The sequence below is a fragment of the Canis lupus genome, chromosome 31, assembly GCF_048164855.1.
Source record: "Canis lupus baileyi chromosome 31, mCanLup2.hap1, whole genome shotgun sequence".
In the NCBI taxonomy this organism is placed as follows: domain Eukaryota; kingdom Metazoa; phylum Chordata; class Mammalia; order Carnivora; family Canidae; genus Canis; species Canis lupus.
Window position 1 is genome coordinate 2,110,019 of NC_132868.1, and position 10,402 is coordinate 2,120,420.

General features: G+C 40.6%; 1 protein-coding gene across 7 annotated transcripts in view; it reads right to left on the minus strand.

Moving 5' to 3' along the window:
* Nucleotides 1-10,402, minus strand: part of TRIO (trio Rho guanine nucleotide exchange factor) — a 355,982-nt gene that overhangs the window by 267,486 nt on the left and 78,094 nt on the right. The window contains exon 1 of one of the 7 annotated variants that reach the window (XM_072807308.1): nt 9,229-9,828. The exons of the other annotated variants lie outside the window; for them this stretch is intronic. The gene's annotated coding sequence lies outside the window, so the exon portion shown is untranslated. Of the gene's footprint in view, nt 1-9,228; nt 9,829-10,402 lie in introns of those variants that run through there. 7 annotated transcript variants of the gene reach the window in all.

Consider the following 10,402-nt stretch of genomic DNA (forward strand, 5'->3'; position numbering starts at 1 on the left):
ATAGGCAAATCTGTAGAGGAAAGAAAAATAGCTCAGGACTGGATAAAATGAGAAGTTTGGAAGGATGAAGGTTAAGGGGTGTGGGGTTCTTACTAGTGTTGAAGACATTCTAAAACTGGCTGTACTACTTTCTGAACGTACTAACAAGCCACTGAATCATACGCTACAAATGGGTGATTTTTACACTCTATTCATCATTATACTTCAATAAAGCTGACCCCCAAAAAAGGTGTTGAGAAATGTTTCAAAAACATTCTACATAAAACATGCCATTAACTGTTCATTAAAAATATTTATATGGAATGGAGGAGAGGTCATTTTGGATAGAGGAGGTATGATCATTTCTTCTCTCCTAAACGGACACAAGGTTTGGGTGTATTCAGTAATTTTAATAGTACTAATGTTTAATACCTTTATCAAATACTCCTCTGAGAAATAAATGCATACATTCTAAGTTAATCCATTCCTGATCCCAACAGTTTGGTCTGGTGTACAGAACAGAGAGAGAGCTAAGTATTCATCACCTCTGTTTCAGCAAACAGCTTACTATAAGACTAAGGCTTGAAGAATAAACACACAGATTTTATAATTAAGACAAAAATATTTGTTCACAAAAAGTCTTTTGTCATTGTATAAAAAATGCAAGCACTTTAAGATTTTGAATATAATTAAAGAAAATACCTTCAGTCACCATAAGTTTTTAGTTTGGGGGACTTTTGATGCTCTGGGGAATAAAAGCTGTATTAAACTGCCTTGTGAAGGACCAAACCACCATAATTTCATATCACTGGGCCTTCTACCCTGAGGTATCAACAATTCAATAAAAGCAGGTTGGTCCCTCTCATAAGTAAATAACCTGTTAAATAGGTCATCCATCTAACCAACCAGGTCAGCTGCGTGAAAATACAGTTGTAAGTTTTAGGTTTCATTAAAAATGCATAGTTTTATCAGTAAGAAGCACAAAAAAATTTACATCTCTACACAAAAGCTGTTGATGCCTTGCCAGTGAACTCATTCTACAAATACATGTTTACTGATTAGAATGAATATACATAAGAGCTAAATTTCACTCATAGTTTTTACATTTTGGCTTTGGAAAAAAAGCTTTCATTGTTTTAGATTTCCAGTTTACATATATTAAACCACCTGTGGACCTAGCAGAACCATCACTGGGCCAACATCTCACCTTTAAACTGTTAAAACTATTGACATTTTATATTATTCTTTACAGTTTTCAAAGCATTTTCTAAACCTAATTAGTTTACCCAATGACTAAACACAGCCTGTTAAGATAGATACATTTATTTTTTATACATTTATTGTCTATACTTTAGAAACTAGGGACCCCGGGTCAAGATACGAAATTCCTATTTACTAGAGATAATACAGCCAGGAAACCATAATCAAATCCAGGTCTGTGGTTTGGGAGCATTTTTTGTTTCTTTTTTGCTGTACTCAACTCAGAGCCTGATTTTTTTGTTTTTTATGTCTGTATTTCTAGAATGTGTTAGCTTGTACAAATGAATTAGACTCTTTTCAAGATGCTTAAAATATACTTTTAAAGTGTCAAAAAAATTATCTGAAATGTTTTACAACTAGCAAACACACATTCTAGGTCTCCTTTATATTCTTTATATTCTGAACATATTATGTAAGAATGGGTAATATTTTGTCTCGGTTTTTCAGAGATACCATTTTTCCCCTTTATTCTTTAATAGATTAGTTTCCTCAGAAAGAAATGTTTTTAAAGTCTTCATTGATATGTTACTCAGAGCAAATCTTCCAAATATATAATTTAGACCAAAGTCAAATCCCTTTTTATACTTATTAAAATAATTTTTAAAAAGAAAAACAGTGCATTTTAACCTAAAACAAATCTTTTATTATCAACATTCAGCATCACAAACATTCCTTGGAAACCATCTAGCTTTGTATATTAGATCAAAAAAATTTTAGTCATTTCATTTCTTTTTACAAATCAAGCACTTTTTTAAATGCCCCACACCTCTATTAAATGACCACGTGACAATTTATACTTCCCTCTTAACAGACTGAGGGATGTTCATATCTGCTTCTATGAAATAGGCTAAAATGCTTTCTGCATCATCATAATCTGCAATCATACAACAAAACCCCTTTTACTTATAGATACATGTCACAGTTACGAACAGAAACAATTTTCACTATCTCACCTCCTACCGTACAGCAAACATGATTTTTAAATATCGATTCTCTATGTACAGATCTCGTAACATTTTCTGTCTACTCAATTGTGGTGTAAACTCTCCTCCAGACAGACAGACAGACAGACAGACACTGAGATTACAGAGCTGGCTCCTGGGGGCCATCTGCCCCGACAAGCTATTCCCCAGCATCCCTGGCAGTCTTAAGCAGACAGAATGTGAAACCTGCCAACGCAGCTACCTACCACCCTACCCAGATTAGCAAAAGAATAAGCATCTCCCATCCACTGGTCTGGCCACCAGCTTCAAAGGTCACATCTGCCCGGACCCCTGTCTATCACCCAGCGCATCTGTAGAATTGTACTACTTTATCCTCTGTCATTCATTCTGCCTCTGAAACCACCAGTATTTCTCAATGAGTGTAAAGTAGTCCATGCCATCATGCTGTCTGTACATTCTTCATATAGGAACCTCATCAATATTTTCAGTGATAATGACAGAGTAAATCTTTAGGTGCATGTGGTGCAGAGGGGGAAAAAATAAACCAAGAGCTTAAGAAGGGATAGAATAAATGGTACATTATGTCTACTACATTCAGAGATAAGAAAGAGGAGGAAGTTTACTAAAGCTTGAGAGGGGCCAGTTACTCACTTCTTCCAGAACTCAATAAGCTGTCATTTCCAATAGTTACGTCTTAACACACTGATCATCAGACCATAATCCTAGGCAAGCCTCAGTCTTTCCAATGAATTTTATTTTCCATGTTCCCCCATAGTCCTGTAGCATCACACTTCATGCTCAACTGCTTGCCATTGCCCCCTGAGCCCAGCACTTCCCACTCAAGACCACACACTCTGATCAGTCCATGAGCTAATCCCACCAGGTACTGAGGCTTACTTAGTGGCTGCTTACCACCACAAAGTGTCCCCGCTGCCCTCAGCTGTAAATGCTAGGGTAGGTCCCCTACACCAGGTGATCCTTTGTATACAGAAAAAAATATACTAGAAACTCCAGGTTTTTAAAACTTTTTCATCCTTTCTTTTTAAAGTTCCAATTTTATGACTTTTTATAATACACAGTATTAACACACATGTTGAAAATATTTAATCAATTTTTTTTAGGATTTTATTTATTCATTTGACAGAGAAAACACAAGCAGGGGAGCAAGCAGGCAGAGGGAGTTAGAGAATCAGGCTCCCCGCTGAGCAGGTAGCCCAATGTGGGGCTTGATCCCAAGATCATGACCTGGGACCCTGGGATCATGACCTGAGCTGAAGGCAGGCGTTTAAATGACTGAGCCTTACTCAATTTTTAAAACTGATTTAGTATGCTTAAAAAAAAAAAAAAAAAAAAAAGTCTGTTTCCCACAAAAGACGCAGAGTTGGGATGCCTGGGTGAGCATCTGCCTTCAGCCCAGGGCATGATCCTGGGGTCCCGGGATCCAGTCCCACCATCAGGCTCCCTGCAGGGAGCCTGCTTCTTTCTTGGCCTGTGTCTCTGCTCCTCTCTATCTCTCTCTCTTATGAATAAATAAATAAAATCTTTTAAAAAAATAAAAGATGCAGAGTCTCTCACAGCATCTCTCACTTTCTACTCTTTGTGGTATATAGTGAACAAAAGTTTGTATATCCATTTAATAAATATTTCTTGGGTATCCACCATGTCTCATGCCATGCTAGGCAATGACGACAGACATTTCCTGCCTTTATGGAGCTAAGAATGGACCTGTTCATGGAGCTAAGTATATTGCAAGAGTCCATAAAATCAAAACCATAAATGCAATCAAGTGTGAAGCTGAGGCTACAGGAAGCTAAGGGGCCAGACTGCAAAAAAGGGGTGGGGTTGGTGTAGGGAGCAGGAACTGTCTGTAGGTAGGCTGTATGGAGGTGGGGGTTAGGAAGAACACAGTCACTGAAGCCAGGAACCAGTGGGCATGTCTCACTCAAGGAACTGACAGCAGCCTCGTAGGGCAGAAACATCCAGTGGAGAAGAACGGTGGCAGCAGACACACATCCCTGGCCCTACTAGCCATGTGACTCTGACAACCACTTAGCATCTGTCATCTTTAGCCTCTACCACTACCACATGTGAATAACAAGATCTACTGCAGCAGGACTGTCAGGAGGATTGGAGGAGGTAACTCATGCAGTGCTCATCACAGGAACTGGTAGTTGCTGCTGCCACTGCTGTTATAAGTCCTTATGTTCTCAACTAGACTTGAACACCCCTAACACCAGAATCTTTACCTGAACGAACTTTTACATGTAGATTCTCAACAAGTATTTGCTTCCTCCCAATTCCTTCAATGACCTATGTCAGCATAAGAAAATACAGTGGCCCCCCCTCAGCTGCAGTGTCAGTTACCCACAGTCATCCATGGTCCAGAATCCAAAGATGCTCCTCTGACACACTGCCAGGTTAACAGTAGCCAGGGCTCTATCACAGCATCTGCGTCACTCACCTCACGTTGCAGCCCCGTGCAGGCATTACACCATCTCACAGCAAGGAGGCTGGGCACAGCACAGGGAGGTATTTTGAGAGAGACTACATTCACGTAACTTGTATTACACGATATTGTTTTAATTGTTCTACTCTAGTATTAATCTTTTACTGTGCCTAATTTATGAATTAAACTTCATCATAGGTATATGTGTACAGGAAAAATACAGTATATATAAAAACATACAATATATATAGGGAGTTCAGTCCTATCCATGGTTTCCAGTCAATAAAGGTCTTGCTTGTTGTATTCCTTGCAGATTAGGGGGGACTACTGTTATAAAAAAAAAAAAAAATGAGAGGCTCCTGGGTGGCTCAGTTGGTTAAGTGTCAGCTGATTTCAGCTCAGATCATGATCTCAGGGTTTTGAGATGGAGTTGTGCGCTGGGGGCATGGACTCTGCTTGGGAGTTGTCAGTCTGTCTCTCTCCCTCCCTCCCTCCCCTTCTCTTAAAAAAGAAATTGGTCACTATTTTATGTCTGTAAATGGAATTCAAGTCCTCAAGATCAGAAAAGATCCTAGTATGACTCTACAATATAGAACTTCTATAACTTTGCATAATACAAGTTCTAAATAACTGATCATAACAGATTTTGTTCTTGCATACTTTATGTTCTAACCATATAATTATATTAAACTCATAAGAGCAGAGAATGATGCTGGTATATAGCTCTCTCTGTCCTGCAGAAAGGACAGGAAGAAGAAGCATTTAGAAAGAGATCTGCTCTGGAGAGTAAGGTAAGGTCCAGGAACAGGCATTAAGAGACTTTCAACTTAACCTCAAGGAAGGTTTTCTCTCCCTAACTTACAGCCTGGAGGGTCTAAGAACAAAATGCATCTACTCTCTGGTTTGAGAAAATTAAATAATGATTATGACTCATTACCGCTCAACTGTGAATTTTTAAAAATCAACTGAAAATAGTCAAAGTTGGTTCACAAGTTATAATCTTAACTCTTTCTTAGTTCAGACATAACACTATTAATAGCAGTCCTTCCAATATGTGCTTTCTGGCACCCACAGGTCATCCAAGGGTTCCCCCCCACCCCTGCCACAGATGGGGGGATGGGAAGGACAGGGGTCCATTACTGAAAAATGGGCCTGTTAAGCTTGTTGGATCCAAGTGTACTGGTATCAAAAAGTGAGAGACAGAGAACAAATTTGCTATTGGTGCGTAGCAAATTTCTGCACTTTGGACTGTTAAAATACCACACAACAGTAAACATGACAAACTTGTTCTTCCCTTCTTTGTAACATCCTCCACTAAACGCATTTGATGGGCACTGGCAAGTAACTTGAAAGTAAGGTCTTGCAAATTTAATCCTCAAGCAACCTCACATGAAAGTACTGATTAGACCATTTGTAGAATTATGATATCCGTGGGCCTTACCTTTACCATTTTCTCTCTAGCCCCAGGAGAAAACAAAAAACAGCCAAGTGATATTAGAAAAAGCATACTGCAAATTTCAGTGTTTTAATTATTATGGTAATAGAGGATTCTCACAACACATTATAAGTGATTATGACTCAGTAGTTTGTTGGAACATCAAGATAAGAAACTACCCTAGAGAATCATACCAAGAGAAATGACCAAATAAGAGAGGGAGTAGGGGGTAAGGAAAAGATAGAAAAGGAGAATGTAAGAAATAAAGAAGAGAGTCAAGAAAAACCACTCAGAAGTTTTGAGAAAGCTGAGGTGGACAATGAAACTGCTTCGATCACCCCCTGCAGGCCATCTGCATGATCAGAGTACAGCCAAGTGTTGATCTGCACATTCAACCATGTGTGTAACACTTTCCACGGATCCTCACTTCCATACTCCTTTGTTCTATTTTATATTTGGAAATCTGTGGGGGCATTTGTAATTGTCACAATGATTGGAGGGAACATTACTGGCATTCGAAGGATGAGAGCCAGGAATGCTGGACAGACCTCACATGTGACCAGCCCTAACACACACGTTTAATTAAACATCTTGCCTGACTTTCCGATGTCTTGCCAGATATTCAAAGAATTCAAACTCCTGTGCTTCTTAGAACCTAACTCCATTTTATGCATAAACAGAAACAAATTTTTGGCACAGTTTTCATACATTACATTTTCCAGGAGAGAAACTATCTTGTAAGTGGAGGAAATCCCTACTTTGCCTCGGAAATATACCAAGAACTGTTCACTTGAGAAAAATCTCATCACCAGCAGCAATTTGGCTCACGGCATCTGTGTCACCAACACAACACCCTGGTAGCAGTCAGCCTCCATGGACATTCTGTCCATAGAGATGCTACATCTTCTAGAGTGATACTGCTGAAGTGTGATCCAAGTCCACAAGTTCATGAGCACCTCTCTGCACTTAGACAAGGAGGTCATACATCTTCTGCTGACCCATCTTTTCCACAGCAAGACGTCAATGAAGGAAGTTACCAGGTGATGGACAGATTTACACTCTCAAAGCAGATCAGCACTTCCAGTACCATCATTCTAGTATATAGTCAAACTTCAGCATTACATACTTAAACGTTTGTTTGTAGACTTTCTTGTTAAAGCACTATTTTGATTTCACTGGTGTTGATTACATTTTAGGGATAGTATAAGGAGCATTAGATATTTTATACAGTGGAGCACCGGCTGGTGGAGTTAAGAACCACTGCTGTAAAAAAGAGAAGAACCACCTAAATCCAGCTTTGAATGGCTTCCTAAATGTACAGGGAAAGATCAAAAGGGGGCATGATTATCCGGGCTGTTGCAAGGTGGTCAAAACTATGTCACTCCCCAAACCTTAATTAAACTCCTAAAACAGGTTCTAGAGATGGTCTGCAGATGTTTTACAGTTTCACTTTATTCAAATAGTAGAGAAAACAGACCGCCTCTCCTCCCACGCCTTAAACAATGCTGCAGGAAGGGCCTGACCAACAGCGCCTGCAGGCCAAATCCAAGCAGCCCTCAGCTACTTTTGCAAGTACTGTCTCACCGGAATGCAGACAACCAAGCCCATTCTCTACAAATGCTGCCTCATGTTCCAGCTGCAGGGCTGAGGAGCCGCATGGGAGACCCAGCGTGAGCCCACAAAGCCTAACATACTTACTATCTGGCCATTCATTTTTTTAAAAAGTGCCAATTCATGTTTAAGATCAAATGTACCTTGATAGGTTTTATTTTTTGAAAATATGTATTTGAAATATATAAAAATCTATACATCCTTGATATTATAAATTTAAATATTACAGAGAATATCTGAGATCAACAGGATGCTCTGTACTCCCTCCAATACATTTTAATTTTATGCTTTCATTTTATCAACATATATCTAAAGTTTCCTGTCCAGATTTTGGTTGGTCACAGCCTACAAGTAGAATGGTTTGAACCACCTATTATAATTGGTATGTTCAAACAACCTTAACAGAACTTTTCTAATCAAATAAATTCCTCTAAAGTCAAACAGTTCTAGGACTATGAGTGATGATAAGGTAGATATAAATCTCATCCTAAGTTTATCCAAAATGATGTGACTTCTACCCATGCAGATTACCTATACTTAAAATCCACAAGCAACCTCCTGAAAGCTCCCGTGATTGTAAGAAACGAGCTGGGATACACGTGGGTCCTTTTTTGTCTCCACCAGCGTTGGAGGCAGGCTGTCCATGCTGCTGTAGAGACATGATATACTTGCTGACATTCCTGGGCCATACGTCTGGTTCCCATACACACATTGACACTCCTGACACACTGTCAATCACAGGCTCCCACGTTCACAGCAGCAGATCACCTGTCTACTTCAAAGCCAGCTTCAGCTCATCAATGCCATATGGACTACAGGAAAACCAAGCAGAAAATAAAGGCTCAAGCTGTGGGCAGGGCTCTCCTCCTAACAGCTATCAAGAAGGGATTTCTATCCCTGACCTGCCCACACAAAACACCTCAGAACTAAAGATCCAGGTGCAGAAAACCTGCATTAAAACACATAAACAAGGCAGCCTGGGTGCCTTCGCGGTTTAGCGCCGCCTTCAGCCCAGGGCATGATCCTGGAGACCCGAGATCGAATCCCACGTCGGGTTCCCTGCATGGAGCCTGCTTCTCCCTCTGCCTGTGTCTCTGCCTCTCTCTCTCTCTCTCATGAATAAATAAATAAAATCTTTTTTTAAAAATTAAAAAAAAAAACACATAAACATGATTTTCCCCCAAACCTAACCAGAAAGTAATGAAAGCAAATCTGTTTTTCCTTTTTCCTTCACTGGAGGTGGACATGGAGGATGGGGTTCATCCACTGGGAAAATGGCCATCAGAAACCCTGAGAGCACCAAGCTCTCCCTGGCCCTACATACCAGCCCTGACACCTCCCCTCTGAACTCAGAGAGAGCTCAGGTATCAACCCTCAGTGGTTGTGGGGTTTTTTTAAAAGCGATTTTATTTATCATTATTTAAACCACTACCAGGGCTGCCCACTAACTTTACTCTTATACTGTAACCTCTTCGTTGAGATTGAAGAACAAAGCTAAGTGTATCTCTAAATTTCATACCAGAGGTAAACAATTTAAGTGTTGGAATCCTTACCTTAGTCCGTAAAACAAGCCCTCCCGATACAACTTCAGCATATTCAGTGTAGCATAATTCGCTTACTTGTATTTGGTGGAAAACCATGCAGGGCTCTAGGTCCCTCTTGCACACAGGTCACCCTTCCCAACCCCATTCCTCAGCGGCTCCTACTTTCCACCTGCTATTTCCTCCAGAGCTTGAAGGGACACAGTGCTGAGAACACAAGGTTCCTGATAAAGTGCTCCCTGACAGACTGCATTAAACATGAAAGCCCAAGCTTGGTAAAATAAATCTTCCACTGGAGAACTGTGACCTACTTGAGGATTTAGTTTCAATGGCACACAAGGATGAACACCCCTGTCCTGTATCACACAGGTCCAAAGTGTGCTGTTTCTGTGCTGTCTTCTCTGGCCAAGATTTATTTTTAAAAATCCTCATTTTAACCCTCCAAGTGGCCATCTGGGTCAGCTCCGTTCACTTTCATGACACAGCAGGAGCTGCTGACAGCAACACAGTTCCTGAAGGTCCTAAAGCAGTTGACCAAAATGCCTGAAATTCCTCCCGGCCTGAGGGCTGGGAACAAAACACACCTGGCCTGTAAGCTGAGTGCTTAAAACAGTACTTATTTCCGCCTGTTTTCCCCAAAGTGCTCTCATGTGCCTCAACTCCTGACATCACAGAGCTATGGGTTTACTACAAGTTCCACATTCTGGGGACACCTAGCCTTCCTTGCTAGTGCTCCTCCTGACACACACCCTTAAGCATGGAGCTAAGGAAATGCAAGGGAGGAGCTCAGAGGACCACTTTCTTCCACGTCAGCTTGACTTCCCAGCCACGGACTCACTCTGCTTGCTCCTGGGGAAGATCTGGAAACACTCCCCACGGAGCCTTTACTGCGAGTGAAGGCCTTTCAAAATACTGGATTACCCAGGCAACTGACTAAACAGGTTGTTTAAATGAAGACAAGGACGGGTCTTTCGGGGACTGTGATGCTAGACCGAGGATGTCGGAGCTTCCTGCCCTCCTCCCCTCCCACCTTTACCCTGAAGTCCCTCAATAAAATGGTTTGATCCAAAAAAAAAAAAAAGAAGACAACAAGGACGTCAGCTTGTGCCAAGCTTCAGGGACAACGTGAACCTATAAGGTTCATGATTATCAGAAATTCCTCCATATGTTACATACATTTTCTCTT